This window comes from Emydura macquarii, unplaced genomic scaffold (genome assembly GCF_026122565.2).
Source record: "Emydura macquarii macquarii isolate MOO-44397 ecotype Brisbane River unplaced genomic scaffold, CSIRO-AGI_Emac_v2 contig_1723, whole genome shotgun sequence".
Classification (NCBI taxonomy): domain Eukaryota; kingdom Metazoa; phylum Chordata; order Testudines; family Chelidae; genus Emydura; species Emydura macquarii.
In genome coordinates this window covers 1,163-12,198 of record NW_027131860.1, presented here as the reverse complement: position 1 = coordinate 12,198, position 11,036 = coordinate 1,163, and the positions used below count along the sequence as shown (strand labels likewise).

At 41.3% G+C, this 11,036-nt stretch overlaps 1 long non-coding RNA gene across 1 annotated transcript; it reads right to left on the bottom strand.

Annotated features, from left to right (window-relative positions):
• Positions 1-7,010: 7,010 nt before the first annotated feature.
• On the bottom strand, positions 7,011-10,703 carry LOC137158559 (uncharacterized). The gene is made up of 3 exons (XR_010921449.1): positions 10,476-10,703; positions 8,877-8,978; positions 7,011-7,067 (listed from the first exon to the last, which is right to left on the bottom strand). It is a non-coding gene; the product is annotated as an uncharacterized lncRNA (long non-coding RNA).
• Positions 10,704-11,036: the final 333 nt, after the last annotated feature.

The following is an 11,036-nucleotide window of genomic DNA, read 5'->3' as shown; positions in this document are numbered from 1 at the left end:
GGCTAGTCTTAGGCCCCGCATCTGTCTCCTTGTCAACGCTGCTATTCATAGCGCACTGATTCAAGGAAGAAAAATAATTCAATTCATGTATCCCCATACTGGATTTTGTGCCGTTTTCTTCCACACACTGAGAGTAAGGTGAGAAATGAACTCTCCTTCGATTGAGGAAAGCCAGTGAAATGGAGAAAGAGCTGTTTTCGTTTCAGAGCATTTCTCTGAAGGGTAGTAGGAGCTGGGAAATCAAAGAGAACTTACCCTTTTCCTTCCTGAGATGGTCTGCAATAAGAAGAGTGTGATTTCAATTAGAAATGGGTGAACACAACTTACCTTTCTTCATTCAAAGAGACCCTCCTGCTGTCCTCCCCAGGCATCAGCTGCCAGTTTTCTCATTCATCCGTGTCCTACAAACCACATCTGATCCGCCACCCAGATCTAGTAACAACGCAGAATCTTGCATTCCGGAACTAAACAAAGCAAAGTCCCCGTGCTCGCACAAAACCGGAGATCCAGCCCACACTCCACTGCCTCCTGATTATAAAGGCCCATCTCCCAAACTCCCATTGCCACAGACACCCGTTTCACAGTGAGTTGAATCCTGAGTCAGTTGAAGGAACTTCTGTGATAGCAACAAAAGAGAAGTAATTTGTGCTCAGTCTGATTAACACTAAAATCAATAATCTCAGTACACCTACCATAGTCTTCCGGAAGCTTCTCTGAAAAACATAAAAGAAAAAATAATATTTCAAAATGATACAAGTCTATCCATCAGCAAAACAAGAACCAAATTTAATGGAAGGGACATATTTCCTGGTCCCCATTTGCTCCGCTGCCTTTGTGACGGGCAGAATATGTCTTCACAGGAGCGGGGAGGTGTTCTTCCCATCTTGGTTGCATGGACATGCAACAACTCTGCTTGAGATAGTGACTAAGATTAGTTGTGAAGTTGCAGAAGTCACTGGTAGAGGCTTCGTCTACTTCCCCAATTACATACTCAGAGGTTGGGCAGCACTGTATTTGCGTGGCTAGCCAAGCCACAACGTCTCCCACCATGTCCACACTGCTATTCTTAGCGCGCTGATTCAAGCAAGAAAAATATTTTGATATTTGAATCCTCAGACTGGATTTTGTGGGTTTTTCTTCCACACATTTACAATGAGGCGGGAAGTGAATTCTTTTTACATTAAGAAAAGCCATTGAAATGGAGAAAGAGCTGTTTTCAATTCAGAACATTTCTCTGAAGGGTAGCAGCAGCTGGGAAATCAAAGAGAACTTACCTTTTTCCTTCTTGAGTTGGTCTGCAATAAGAAGAGTGTGATTTCAGTTAGAAATGGGTGAACACATCTTACATTTCATCATTCAAAGAGACCCTCCCGCTGTCATCAGGAGGTGTCAGCTAACCAGTTTTCTCATTCATCCTCTTTTCAAGACACCACATCTGATCCATCAGCCAGATGTATTAACAACTTTGAATCTTGCCTATTGGAACTAAACAAAACAAAGGCCCTGGGCATGCACCAGACTGGAGATCCAGCCCACACCCCACTGACTCTTAGTTATAAATGCCCGTCTCCCAGTCGTCTGGTATCACAGACATCTTATCAACAGTGACTTGAACCCTTAGTCTGTTGAAGGAACTTCCGTGATACCAATGAAATAGAAATAATTTGTTCGCTGTCTGATTGACCTGAAACTCAAAAATCCAACTGAACCTACCGTGTTCATCCACAAGCTTCTCTGAAAAATGTGAAGAGAAAAATTATTTCAGAATGATACAAGTCTTTCCAACAAAAAAACCGAAGCCAAATTTAATGGAAGAGACAGTTTTCCTCTCCTCGCTTCCCTCTACTTCCTTTGTGACACTCAGGGTATGTCTCCGCAGCTGTACGTAATCTGAGGTTGGACAGCACTACACTTTGGTGGCTAGTCCAAGCCCCCACAATTGCCACTGTGTCCATACTGCTCTTCTTGGTGCACTGATTCAAGGAAGAAAAACATTTTGATACATAAATCCCCATACTGATTTGTGTGGGCTTTCCTTCAACATAATTTCATTAAGGTGAGTAATGAAATATCCTTAGATTGAGGAAAGCCAGTGAAACACAAAAATCAAAGTAAATTTACCTTTCTCTACCACAAACGTGTCTGAAAAACAAATATAAAGATATTTCAAAATCATGCAAGTCTTTTAATATGCAAGACATTAGCCCCTTTGAAAGTAATGGACAGATTCCCTGCCCTGCTCCACTTCCTTTGTGACACTCTAGGGTATGTCCGCTCAGCAGCTGGGAAGTGTGGTTCCCAGATTGGGTGGACGTATACTCAGCAGCTCTGCTTGAGCTTGTGCCTATAAATAGCCGTGCGTTGACAACGGTCAGTGGTGTTTTGGCTGTCTGCCCAAAGACATACTTGGGGGGGTCGGGTGGCATTGTACTTGGGTGACTAACTGGAGTCACTGTCTCTGCCATCGCATCCGCACAGCTCCTTTTAGCGTGCTACCTCGAGGAAGAGAAATAACTGTATCCAAGCACTCTCTTCCTGGCTGGTGTGGACCATCTGAATAAAGACCAGTTATTTTCAGGAATGTGAGGTGATACATTGGTGTCTCTTCGTTTCAGATAGAGACTGCCGCTGTGTGAGTGAAATTGTTCACAAACCCATCCTAACTTTCTCATTTTCTCCTGAGGATCACACATATTAGAATCATATGCATGGATGTGTCTCGTTTGACTTGGGATTGCCACCGAGCGGGTGCAGAAGGGTTCACATGCTGCTCCTGGGGCAGAGCAGGAGACACAGAGAATGTGAGTCATGTAACTATCAGGGGTGGTATGAATGGGTCATTGAGGTCTGACTGAAACTGACCCATATCAATGGACCAAGAGGTAAAAGAAGGTGAGGGTAAGACCTGGCTTTTGGAGAGACACAGGAGCTCATCAGGGACTGGAGACAATGGGACAGAGACAGAAATAGGAAACCAAGATGGTTCCTTCTGGAGCATGGCTCAAGAGATCCCTGGCTTGACCAGTCTGGATGATGTCTTAACCTTTGCTTCTCTATGCTAACCTAACAACTTCCTGACATTGTGTTCCAGTTGACTAATAAACCCTGCTCTGTTTTGAAGAGGCTGCAGGTGTCACTGCAAATACTTGTTGAGGTGCATTGATCCCTGAAGAGGGTTGAAGTCTCTGGAGAAGAATCAGTCTTAGTTGAACCTGATGGTCAGAACTCCCGGTGTGAAATAGGAGTGCTGGAGCCTGAAGACTCCATCTTAGAAGGGTTGAAGCCATGTGGCCTGCCCTTGTGGAAGAGTGCCTTAGGGCTCTGGCACACTAAAGGGGTGCTTCAAGGAGACTGCATGCCGCGACATAGCACAGATCTTGTCAATCACTGACTCTAATTAATTCACATCAAAGGCAGCTAGGCCTACAAATACAGGGCATAGCTCCTTAAGAGAATAGCCCATTCTGCAGGCTCAGTGTTGGATTTTCAAAAGTTCAGAACTCGGCTAAATCTGGACCAGACTTCTCCCCTTTCCCCACCCATTTGGATTTCTGTAATGGCCAGCTCCAGTTCCCACTGGAGTGAAAGGAAACAGAAATATCAGTAAAGAATAAGACCGGGTATCCTCACTCTTATGTCTCTTAAACAAAACTGGTCCTGAGGTCAATGACTTTTGCCACACATGGCCATTCTGGAGATTCCCATCGCAGGCCCAGATTCTCCCATGTGGTGCGCTCCTTTGTGCTGAACCCTGATGGCAACAGGAGGATCATCCCATTGCAGACGGATCCTCTGATAGCACAGAGCCAGCATCGTGTCTGCTACACCACTACTGTCCCTTCACTGTTTCACTAGGGAATGTGCTCATGGCAGCTGAAGCATGGCCAGGGGTTTGTTATCTCCACCAATCCCTAACTGATCTATCCATCCCATGGAGCCAATGGCAGCTGTTGTAACTACAGTAGCCCTCTGTGAGGGGGCAGTGGATTGGCCCAGCATGCGGCAAACTAAGGACTGCAGCAATTCAGAGGTGAGACCCGCAACCCTTCTTTTGTACCTCTTACATGGGGTCGAGTCTCATACACCTTTGCTATAGCCAACACATAGGTGCATAAACTGGAGTTTCCTCAAATCCCTACGAGCCTTAATGCTCCTTAAAATTGGACCCTGTCATATGGCAGGCCAGGCTATTGCCACATTTTATCATTGACTCATTGAATCATAGAAATGTCAGGCTGGAATGGACATCAAGAGGTCATCTAGTCCAGCGCCCTGTTCTGAGACTGGACCAAGTAAACCTAGACAATCCTGACAGGTGCTTGTCCAACCTGCTCTTAAAAAACCTCCAATGCTGGGGATTCCACAACCTCCCTTGGCAGCCTGTTCCAGAGCTTAACTATCCTTATAGTTAGAAAGATTTTCCTTATATCTAACCCGAATCTCCCTTGATGCAGAGTAAGCCCATTACTTCTTGCCCTGCCTTCAGGGGACATGGAGTAAAATAGATCTTTGTCCTCTTTTTAAAAGCCCTTAGCATATTTCAAGACTTTTATCAGGTTCCCCCCTCAGTCTTCTTTCCTCATGATTCAATGTGCCCAATTTTTTGACTTTTCCTTATAGGTCAGATTTTCTAAACCTTTTATTAGTTTTGTTGTTCTCCCTTGGACTCTCTCCAATTTGTCCACATTAATGCTCACAAAGAAGTTTAAGCATGTGTGATGAGTGCACCTTTCTACAATTACCAACCTAATCCAACAAAAGAGTTTGAAAATTAGTGACACTGACAAAGCTCCAGAGGGATTCACTCTGTTAAAAGCTCAAGACTGCCATAAAGCACCTTCTCCCTCTGCAGTGACAGATGTCTTCAACTGGCATCTGAAATATCCATTGGTCTGCTGCTTTCTCTTCTCTCCATATGACCAAGTGAGATTTGACACTGGCTGAAGGGCAAATAGGATTCTGAGAAACCTTACCTGTTTCATTATGCTTTTCTTTCCCACCTATATGAATTGAAAGAAAGAGAGAACATTTCTCATTCGTTAAACAGAAGTATTTGTCAGCTCGATGCCCACAGATTCACTGTCCCAAAGTGCCTGATCTTGATCCCGTTCAAAAGATTAATGGCAAATTCTAATCTGACACCTGTGCGAAGCCTACTGTAAAACATTCCGAACAAGACTCACCTCCCAACTGTAAAACTTCCCCTGACACTGCAATAAAGGAAACCCTGAGCATTACCACTGCTTTAGAGATCTTACACATCACCTTTTTCTGAAGCTCAAACACATCCCGTAAGATAAATAAAATAGATTATTAGAAAAAATATTTTTCTCTGATATTTCTAACAGTAAACCCTTTATAGCTCCTTTATACGTGTGTGTGTGTGTATGTGTGTGTGGCTTTCCAGCAAAGAGAATATGAGAGGTGGCTGAGGCCTGCTTTGAGACACAGATTTCAGAGGGAATTTCTTGCATACCTGAAAGGAAAAAGGATTTCTGTTCATTTGCTGAATGTTTTGGACTGATACAAATAGTGAAAAAGGAACCACAATATACTGAGAAGGAATCATTGCAGAGTTCCTTTTTTCCTCCCATGGTGTTCATCTCTAATTGTTATACCGGCAAAAGTACTTTTTTTTGGCGATATAACTGCATCTCCACAAACAGCAATCAGATAAATATTATCACACACCTAGCCATTAGATTGTCGTACTGGCAACACTTTTTCTAATGTACATCCGGCCAGGACCTGTTTACATTTCAAAGTTTGAACACTGCTTAATTATTTCACTTAGGGAATGTTTATTTCCTTTTTCCCTCCACTGAAGTGCAATGTATTTGTAGTACTGATTTCCCAAAGCAAATCGTCTGTGATAGAAAAGGCTAAGTGGATTAAGTTGCAATTAATTTACGATACTGTGGAGGGGCTTTCATGAGACAGCAGTTAAAACACAATAATATTAATAATAAAGAACAGTGCTAGAGGTTTATTCTCCCCTGTCAGGTGCTGTTCTTTTCTCTTCCCTATGGCAAGTGGCTTCTAACTCTAATGATACTTATCTAGGGTGTAATAAACCCAGTGTAGAGGGCCGATATGATGCCTATATGCACCACTTAAGTCACTTACATTCTGCTTAAGTCCTATTTTCAGTGGTGTGTAGGTCTTGCACTTGCTGTCTGCATAGGAGGGAATTGCACCCATCTAGCTTTACAAACAAATCCTCACAACACCCTTGGAAGTAGATGAGTATTATTTATTCCTATTTAGAGGTGGGGAAGCTGAGGCAGGAAGGGTAAGTGACCTGTGTAAGGTCCCATAGGGAGTTAACAGCAGACCCAGAATTACAGCCGTGGCTCCCCTGGTATGTACCCCACAGCCCCTTGCACTATGTTGCAATGTCTGTGATAGTGTATCTGTGATCCAGATATTCACCATTTGTATTTTATCACAGTGTGAAAACCCATATCAGAAAGTTTCACTTGTGAAAGTAATTTTTACTGTACCTGATTCCAAAGCCGCCTTCTCGGTGTCTGCAATGAAGAGAATGACACATTGCTACACAGCAATGTAATGAATTGTAATACACAGTTGATGCAAAACACCTCACAGAATGTTCTTGGAGTGTGAGATAAGCTTATTTTTACACATGCACCCTGAGATCAGTGCAATGACTGAAACACTGTTGTTTGGCTTTAGTGACATTTATTTGATGCCATAAGACATTTAAAGGAAGCTGTCAGGATGCACAGGCCTTACCCTATAACATGTAAGCAACAATGGAAACAGATTGCCCAGGAAGAAATAGAAATTTGATTCAATTTATAAGCAAAATTGATATTAAAATTAAATTGTCATTTTAAATAACTTTATTGCATGCTTTAAATTATGGTAGAAGATCAAATGTTATATTTATAAACATCATGCAAGAAAAATTTATTCCAGTTAAAACAGAGATGTCAAAACTGAGTATAAACATATCAAGGATAAATTAAGAGAAAGAAATACATTACCTTTTAAGGATAAAGTCTCTTCTTCTGATGATTTTTTCTTAGAGACCTTCTGCTTGGCTATAAGATTAAGAATCAAAGATTTTGGTGGATTAAGTAAATTGTCAGGGTGCCAGAGAGATCTAATAAACAGATGTTTACCAAAGTACTTGAGTCATTCAAGTAGAAAATATGATAAATGCAGTGTACATTTGTCACACTATGCATGGTTGGGAGAAGGAAGAATATAAAAGCAGAGAAAGCTGAAGAGTTAAGAGAAGGGTGGGGACAAGACACATAAAATGCTTCATGAAAGTTTGAGACTTTTGTTGACAGGTCTCAATGATATATACTCTAATGATACTGAACATTTCAATATGCATAGAAATATTTTGAATTGATGTCAAATTGCTTCTTAGCAGCCTCTTTTCTTCTGATATTTTTCATGCACATAAATTGTGGAATTTGTATTAGAATAATATTTCCTCTATTTTCAAATGTACATAGACCTGATCTTGCAAACAACGAGAGATGGTTGAAAAACAAAACAAAATACTGCTAACGTTCTGGCAAATCTGAAAACATTTTCAATTCTTCTGTGTTTTATGAGAGTCCATTGTTTTATTTTCCAGATTTTCTGTCAAAATATTTTAAAGTAAAATTGTTTTGATTTTAGATGCAGAAATATTTTTAAATGATATTTTTAGATATTGAAAAAAATGTACTGTGTGTCATGGTGACCAGTCAAAATCAGTAATACAAAAACAAATAGTCAATAAAAATAGAAAAAAGATTTTGAAAATAAACAACAGGCTGGCTTTAATGATTTAAAGTCGGCTGAAAACTAACTGGAACATTCTGAAAAAACTGAAATGTTTTTGTTAAAATAATCCTTTAAAAAGGACCATGTTTTGATGAAAATAATTAAATTAAAAAAAATCTGAAAACTGCATTTCCAAGTGTAGTCCATATTACTCTGAGTAATCTCGTTAATGTCCAGTGAAGTCAGTTGGAGTACCCATGGCAATAAGCATTATGCACAATAGTTTTTCCAAGATCAGCCCTCAAGATTGTGCTGCTACTCCTTCATTTTATTTCTATATGAAATTCATAGGTTCATAGATTATAAAGAAGAAAGGAATGCTAAATCCTCCAGTCTGACCTCCTGTATAACACTGGCCTTAGAACTGCCTTGAAAAAATTCCTGTTTGAACTGGAACAGATCTTTAAGAAAAAGACCCAATCTTGATTTAAAAGTTTCCAGTGATGGAGAATCTACTGCAACTCCTGGTAAATTGTTCTAATGGCTAATCATCCTCACTGTTAAAAAATATATGCTGTATTTCTAGTCTGAATTTGTGTAGCTTAAACATCCAGCTGTTTAATTTTGTTATACCTTTCTCTGCTAGCTTGAAGAGCCCATTATTAACTATTTATTCCCCATGTAGGTTATAGAGTGTGTGTTCATGTCATTCTTTAACCTTCTCTTTGGTAAACTAAACAGATTGAGAGACTCCAGGAGCACAGTCTATGGAATATTTTCTAGTCCTTTAATCATTCTCATGGCACTTCTCACATTGTCTCCAGTTTATCAACATCCTTCCTGAATTGAGAGCACCAGAACTGGACACAGTATTCCAACAGCAGTCACAACAGTGCCAAATACAGAGGTAAAATAACCGCCCTATTCCTATTCAGAATACCAGAACAGACAACTTTTAAAATATCTTTTTCTGGTATTAGATGTTAATTAGAGATGAACAAACAATAAAACACAATCCTGAAGTCTTTTTGAGCACCAATAAACATTGTAGTTCACTTTAGTTTGATGTTATGATGATTATTTCTCCCTTTGTGAAAGGACTTTAAACATGCAGATAGCACACTTACCTTTATATCTCAAAATTGCACAGGCACCAATCGCAAGAAGGTTTAAAGAAAATAACACCCAGAATGCAGCAAGCCACGGAGAAACACGAGGGCAAATATCACCTTTGAAAACAAGAAATGAAAAATGTCACCTTGGAAACATACCATCTCTTCTCCATATTTAGGAACAATGAGTCAAGCTCCAGGGATATGTGAAATACAGGAGTTGAGTGATTTTGCAGTTCATAATATCAGATAGATCCGCAATTGGCGTAAATTCCCATTGATTTACACCATCTGATAATCTGGACCTTGAGCAGGAAAGCTGTCAAATTGGTTATATCATATTCACTCCTGCTCTTATACTGCCTGTTTTCTGTAGACCAGATTATGACGCTCTTACTGGCAGTGAATTGTAACCAATGCGACTAACTTCAGATTAATGTACTATTCAGTGTCAGCGAGGGCATGATAATCTAGTCCTGGGTCCTTACCAATTGTGGGCAATGATAAAGACACTGGACCAGATTCCCAGCTGGTGTAAATTGGTCCCGCTCCATTGGAGTCAATGGGCCAGATCCTCAGCTAGTGTAATGAGTATAGCTTTACTGAAGTCAGTAGAATTACTCCCATTTACACCATCTGAGGTTTTGGCCCACTGATTCTAGATATCACATACCAAGATCAAGAAAATCAGTTACAACCACTGCCCTGTGTGATCAATGAAGATCACTGCGCATTCTTCAGAGGTAACTTTCACCCCAGGGGAGGTGGCCAGCTCAAGGCTTCTTGTATTTATGTAGCACTGACATGGTTCATAGGCCTTTTTCTGCCCATCTGCACTGGGGGAATTGTACCTCAATATAGCAATTCTTGACGTTTGCCTGGGTGCTAGTTCACACCAGTTTGAGTCTGAAGCTGTCCAGTCTCCATTGCTGGTTAGCGCACACAAGTGAGTGGGAGTCAGATTTAGAGATAGAGGCCTTGTAAGAATAAAAATTAGAAGGTGAACTCTTATTGCTGCTAAATGGCAGGTTAATTTATCCAAATTCTAATAAGTCACCAGAACGGTGAGACAGGTGGTGAGCTGAGCTGAGATTATTCGTAATAATCATCTCTAGCTCTTACATAGTGTATTTTATTGGTGGATCTCAAAGGAGGTAAGCATCATTATCTGCATTTTACAAATAGGGAAACTGAGGCACAGAAAGGGGAAGTAACTTGTCCAAGGTCACCCAGCAGGCCAGTAGCAGAGCTGGGAACAGACCCCCAAGTCTCCTGAATCCCAGGTCAGTGCTTTGTTCATTAGGCCACGCTGCATGCAAAACATGCTTCTTTTCCAGTTTCCTGTTCTTCCCAGCTCAGCATTTCCCATGTTTCTTCTTGCCCTAATCCTACCCTGTGAGCTCTCTGGGGCAGCAACTGTCTAGTTAATTATTTGTACAATACCTAACACAATGGGTTCCTTCTAATAGTATTGGGACAGCATCGTTTTGAGTTAGGTGGGAAACTGCGTTCTGCCACGTTCCTATATAAATAAGACGGACACTAGAGCCTGATGGGACGTGTCTCTGGACAGAGAAGAGGCTTCAGGGTTAAAGTATGATGCATATGACTCACCTGAGAGGAGAATGACAGATTTCTGCTCTGTTTTCAGCAGGCTGTTCCGGATTACGCAGCTGATTTCCCCAGTTTCCTTTCCCCGGACTGTGACGTGGCTCAGAACGTTGAACAGAAGTTCACGATCTTGCTCCATTTGGGTCACAGGCTGCAGATCCTGCCCATTCTTTGTTGCCCAGTGGAGTTCAGGTTTGGGGAACCACCCTGTTGATCTGCAGGCTAGTTTGATTCCCTGGTCCTCGGGACCTACCGCATCGATGGCCACTGAGGCAACAGCTAAAACGATATAAGAGAGATTAGGAAGGGGCTAACTTCAGTGAAACAGCCTTGTCCCTTTTTTGTGGATTTATTTTTAACTCAGGACTGAGTCCCAATTTCTGTGTTTTTCTTACTGGAGTTCAAAGAAATTCTTCACCTGCTTCTCCTGGGGATGCCAGATCATGGAGTGTCTCTGCTATGAATAACAATTTGTACGGCTGCCTGGCCTCCAAAACACCACATGCCAATGGCAACACTCAGGCCAGGTCTACACTCAAAAGTTACGTTGGCCCAGCTACATCT